Below are 6037 nucleotides of genomic sequence, written 5' to 3'. Positions count from 1 at the left end.
CGATTCATCAATTTTAGTGAATATATGTCAAGACTTTAAAAAAGTGTTTTATAGAAATTTAGCCCCAAGTATATAAAATAAATTAGACAGTAAAAGATATTTGTGAAGTCCTCAGTTAATAAAATTTCACCAGTTCCAACGTTTGGTCAAACTAACTGGTTTGAATTTCTTCAGAGAAATAATAATCAGGTTATCAAATGGTGCTTTTTAGTTTTGATCTTAGTTGTCTATGATCAAAGATATTATAAGAATATCTTCTAACAATATATATCACCCACATAAAACATGTCATGAGTAGGGTTTTTTCGATAACAATGTATGGTTGATTGCTTGTAATAAGAATATCCAAATCCGTTTCGGCAAAGCTTTTATTTTTAACGACCGGTTAATTTGTTAGCATTCTAAGACAGAAGATGGTCATCATTTGTTCCTTTATCCACAAGTTTAGAAAAATATGCTCTAAGGACAATGTCAAGACTGGTAAATCTAAATCTAAAAACTTAAACGGTTGGGAAAGGTATCCATTTTGTTCTGTCATAGAATCTATAAATTAAACTGGGCTCTGAACTTGTTATTCCACAATGAAAATCTTCGAGATCAGTGAGTAAACTTTCTTTATCCGTGGAATGTGGTGAATAAAGAAAAACTTATTTATGTAATGATGACAAGCTAGCATACTGTCTTATAACTAACCTCTTACCAGTCCATTTCCTTCTGGAGGACAGATTAAGTGTTTACTCTTTTATAATTGGTAAGTGAATGCTGTTATACTCATGTAATTTAAAGTGAACGGAGAAAAAATATACAGCCTTAATAAATATCAACTCATCACTTCGGTATTTTGACTTGAGAGATTCTGAACAGAAATAAGAATATAAAATCTACATTTAGTCAAATCACTAGCAACCAAGTAATTGAAACCAATATTTATTATTTCTACCCTGCCACAGATTTGAAGAAATAATGTCGACCATTTTATTCTATCAACAAATTTACACTATCTCACATAACTTATTGCTTAAATGCATGACTGTGTTGCCTTATTTGAGCATTACAGCATAAATATGAAGCAATAACTTCTGAAATTTCGATGAAGTTTTGTACATTTCCGGATGAAGTTTATGAAATGAGTTTCTTATAAAACACGAACTCATCTTCCTAAATATTGAGTTTTGGTCTACATTTTTTCGATAATGTACCACTTATTTTAATCGAATTTCTGACTGATGTAGTGAAACTCAGTTCATTCACTTTTACTGCCCAGGATGGAAAATACGATACATATAGGTAAACTTTATTGTTTAATTAAACGCTTCTAAAAGAAAACTAAGAGTTGGTTGGTATATCAGAATAGTTTTTAAAAGCACTATATATTCAAAAAACAATTCACAACTTTTGATAACTTTGATGTGGTTGGCTTTATATTCTCATTCAGACTATCTTATTTTATTCCCTAATCCTTCCACTTCTATGCGCCTATAACTATTAGGGTTACATGAGGCCACCAGGATATATTCATTATAGCATAAATATCATCACGTAACTAGTCGTGTCTTGATTTTGATAAGAAGAAAATTATTTATCACTATTATCGTACTTCATTACAAAGTTTATAAGGCTTCTTTGAAAAATAACTATTTTACGCAGACAAGTCACTCGTAAATACGGGTCAGAATATTTTAGAAAGCTTTTAATTTATAAATTTAAACTAATATATCTAAAAAAGGATAACTAGCGAATGGATTTTTATCCCTTATCATTTAGAATAATTTTGTCTAATCTAACTGCCAAATGTTATTACGTTCAGTTCATTTTTGTATTGGTTGTTTGAACCTTTCCACTGATGCTTAAAACTGCAATTGATCAGTCTCTAAAGGGCATATATGCATCCTATGTGGATTGCCTCGATATTACCTTAAGTCACAAATGAAGTAAACTGACACTTACCTGTAAAGATTTTATTCTTCAGTCAATCAACGTGGAAATTATAATGAACGTATGGTAAACATGAGAGTTGTGAGACAATGGGTCAAGCTTGAAGATGGTTTTATTGTACCATTTAACTACATTCGGCTCATTTCCATAGAACTTGTCTGGCAGATACATAAGATTATCTACTGCTTATTGTCTGCGGACGTTTAGAAAAAATTAGGTAAAGTAGGCAACAATTCCGAGATTGGACAATAAAATACATAATGTGTTGTGCAATTCTTAATTTACAGTTATTGCCAAGTATCTTCTTTTTAGGTGGACCAAAATGTCTCACACATAGTCTCAAGCTCAGCCGCGTGCATGCACAAGAATACAACCATATAAATATGGAATTATCTATAGATCCATTACAAGTAATAACTGTATTAGGCTGTTTCTTTGGCGATAAATGTTATCTTGTGAACATTATGTTGTATGGGTTTATTGTAAAAAGTGAGATTTAAGTGTTGGGAATTGTATACTGTGTGTACTTATGATTGAAACGGCTATTCATCCAGTTTAAAGCTCAAATTTCTTCAAGTAAGAACCACTGTAATTAAAACCACAACATTTTAGGGCTATCAATAGTTGTTTTTGTTTAGTTAAAGAATTGAGAAGTGGATCTAATATCTACTAATTAACAGACAGTTCAACTTGATCTCCTGATATAAAAAAATGAGATTCATGTTTTATATACATAGGCTTTGTAATGTGCACTTCTTCCATAAATTTTAGATGGATAAAATGACATCTTCCGAATTTATGATACACGTATCATGCAAAACGGAGAACATTTGGTTCCAACTGCATATTTACTCCAAGTTCCTGTATGGGTAGACAATTTCTTTTTCAAATATAGTGAATTGTAAATGCATCCTGTTTCAGCATTACTTAAACGATTGAGGCAGTGATGAAACCGTATTCTAAGTAGTAAATTACTTATAGTGTGTAAATGTCGTAAATTTACTTCCGTAACATCAAACTCTATCACAACTCTTTCTAATTTCTTTAAGTTCTTAGATAAACTGACGTGTTCTGTGAAATGACTGAGCAAGAACATACGAAAGATGTTAACTACCATCACCAGGATAAATAAATATTTTCAAGAATGGTTACGTAATTTTTATTTTATTACTATAGATGAACCTCGGTGTCATAAGAATCTCGTAATTTGTGCGTTATTTAATAAATATGTACCTATACATATATGAAAAACTACTTTCTTGGACTTGGGCATTATATCATGTCACGTTTTAATTGAATATAGCCTGACTAGATTGTTTCGCGTATTGGTTGTACGAATTAAAAATGTTGGTAAACATAATGGAAAACATGAAGCCTATGGAAACTTATAAACGAATACATAGCAGTGTCACCGGTGTTATTTTGAATTTATGCTTGTTCTAATGGTTATATACGCAATTTGAATTTGAGTTCTAAATCCAGGATAAGATATGACTCCTGTGAAGTAGCACATATTTCAGCATTATTTAATTTTCTGTTGTGTTGAAGGCATAACTCAATGTAATTATGTTACTTACCAAATGGTAGGTTTTATATTAAACAAAATTTCCATGTAAAAGCTTTCAATTCCTCATTTTAGAACTCTCTTTACATGAATAGCTTGATTTATTTATAAACTGAACTTTGATGGACACTTATGTCAACCAGAAACTAGTTTTATCACGAGAAACACGAAGTTGGGCATAAATACATGTTGAGATAATTTATTGATAAGTAATAATGTAAACAGAAAAGCTTAGTGACACTGCGATTATTGCAAATGATTCAAGTAATTTACGTAAATACAAGTTAACTACTATCACAAACCGGAAAATTTTACACAAGCTCAAATGCTTAAAACGAAATCACTCATAAAGTGAAACAAAGCTTAGTGATTATCAGTTGATTAGAAAAATAAATTAATGTTGGAGAATACGACGTAAATAATAATGACGACCGAAAACACTACAAAGAATAATGGATTATACGGCGAAAGTGTTACAATAAGCCGAAGAGAATTGTAAGAAGCCATTCTTTAATACATACAAAATATATTGTAAGACTGTCAGAAAGACTTATGGACGTCACGATGAAGATGACAATCAAATGTCTCTGGTTTGTGTCCCGTTTACATACTGCTGTTTGTGTACTTCCTTCTTACAACTTGCCGGAAGTTTTATGCATTTATTCGCATGAAATCCTACAATGAAAAAGAACTACTGATGTATTGTATTTTTAAAATGTAATTTATGAAACGTTCACAAAATATGCATAACTAAAACAGTAAGCAATACCTACAACTTACACCTGCGACGGCTAACTGTGTTGCCACATTACATTGTCACAGTCTTAACTGCCAGTGTGAAGTTTCAACACGATTATTAGCAGTATGGGTTTGTAGAGACTGTTGAGGTTTTGATTTAGATCATGAATCAATGAATGTTAGACCGCTGTGTGCTCACTAGTGACTAGCTTCTTGAGGTAATTCTTGGAATTCTAGAGGAAAGCAGTGACCAATGGAATCCAATCCGTGTCAGGTAGAGACAGGTGTCTACCTCGGACAATGGAAGATGGTCGCGCGATTTCATGAATTGTTTGAAGTTGGACACTAACACCGTTGCATGTCGGCTCAATGGTCTAGAGGTCAAGCGTTTGCACGCAAGAATGAGGGTTCTAGGTACTCGGGACCGTGGATGCGCACTGCTGAAGAGTCTCATACTAGGACGAATCGGCCATCCAGTGCTTCCAGGTTTTCAATGATGGTCTAATACTCATTGATTCATGATCTCAACCAAAAACGATTATTAGCTCTGTTTTTCGGTTTTAGTGCAGCAATACTAAATGAGACAGATTAGTCAAGTTTCCTATTCAGTAGCTGTCTTTCGTTTAATTACTATCAGTTCACTCTTATCAAAACGTCAGAACCAGGCATCACTAGTCAAATTTTTGGTTACATGATTGGTCGTATTAAATCTTCTGTCAAAACTATGAAATTATTATGTGAATGGTATATTCTGAAGGCTGAGTTGATACGCATATACTTCGTCCTACAATGTAGAAAATCAAAAATCACCCTTTTCCTCTCTGTTTAATTCCCTTGGGCTCATTTCGGTATCAAAAGCTGTAAATTAAAACGGTCCAATTGTAACTAACTACTGGTTTATCTCTTTTTGATTTGCATCGCTCAGTTAGACATTGAGTAAACGTCAACTAAGAATATCGAAAAATAATTATAAAACTAACTTTCTGCGGACGAACAATCTTTCTAACTCACCCCATGATGTGACGTCATTGTATTTCGGAGTGCCTTTCATTGCAATTTCAATGTCAATATGCATGAATAATACCACACTTAGTTAACTTGGAAATAAAGATGATTAATACATTAAACTACAGATGGTAACAAATGACAAAAATGTTTCCTACTGCTTCTCTGTCATTATGATCAACAGTAAACCTCTCAACAGGAGTACTGTTTGGGGTACGAAAGCGTCAGTTATAAAACGTTAGCATGAACAAACGAGCCTCCCAACTTTGGGACAAGATCAGTTGATCCCGATACAGTCAAAGATTTTAGGGGAAATGTAACAAAAATTCCCTAGATTTACACAGGTCCGGGGATTTTTGCCAAAATAATCGCCGAATTCACCCAAAATTTAAGCTAACTTTGAAATCCTCTCGTTTTCCTAGATAAAACCCCGAGATATCAATTGATCATAAGGTTCTGACCTACAATTCTTATAGAATATCCGGAGAGTTATCACTCAAAGTTGATTCATAATCTCAACAAAAATCTCATTTTCGAACAAAGTTCATCAGTGTAAAAGCCAAATTGTTCACTAGCTACTCCAGCAAAGTTATCTTTTAGTTATGGCTCGTTTCTCGTTGAATATTATCTTGCAAACTTTGCCTCATCGAACCAGCTAAAATCAACAAGTTATTGAACGTAATACAAGTAGTCTACCTTCTAAACGCTCCCTATATCTTATATCCAAATTATGTACGGTCACAATACCGGAGGGTGATAAAATGTAATTTTCATTGGAATAGATAAAAAATTTGT

This window comes from Schistosoma haematobium, chromosome ZW (genome assembly GCF_000699445.3).
Source record: "Schistosoma haematobium chromosome ZW, whole genome shotgun sequence".
NCBI lineage: Eukaryota > Metazoa > Platyhelminthes > Trematoda > Strigeidida > Schistosomatidae > Schistosoma > Schistosoma haematobium.
Note: the sequence above shows the minus strand (reverse complement) of the source record.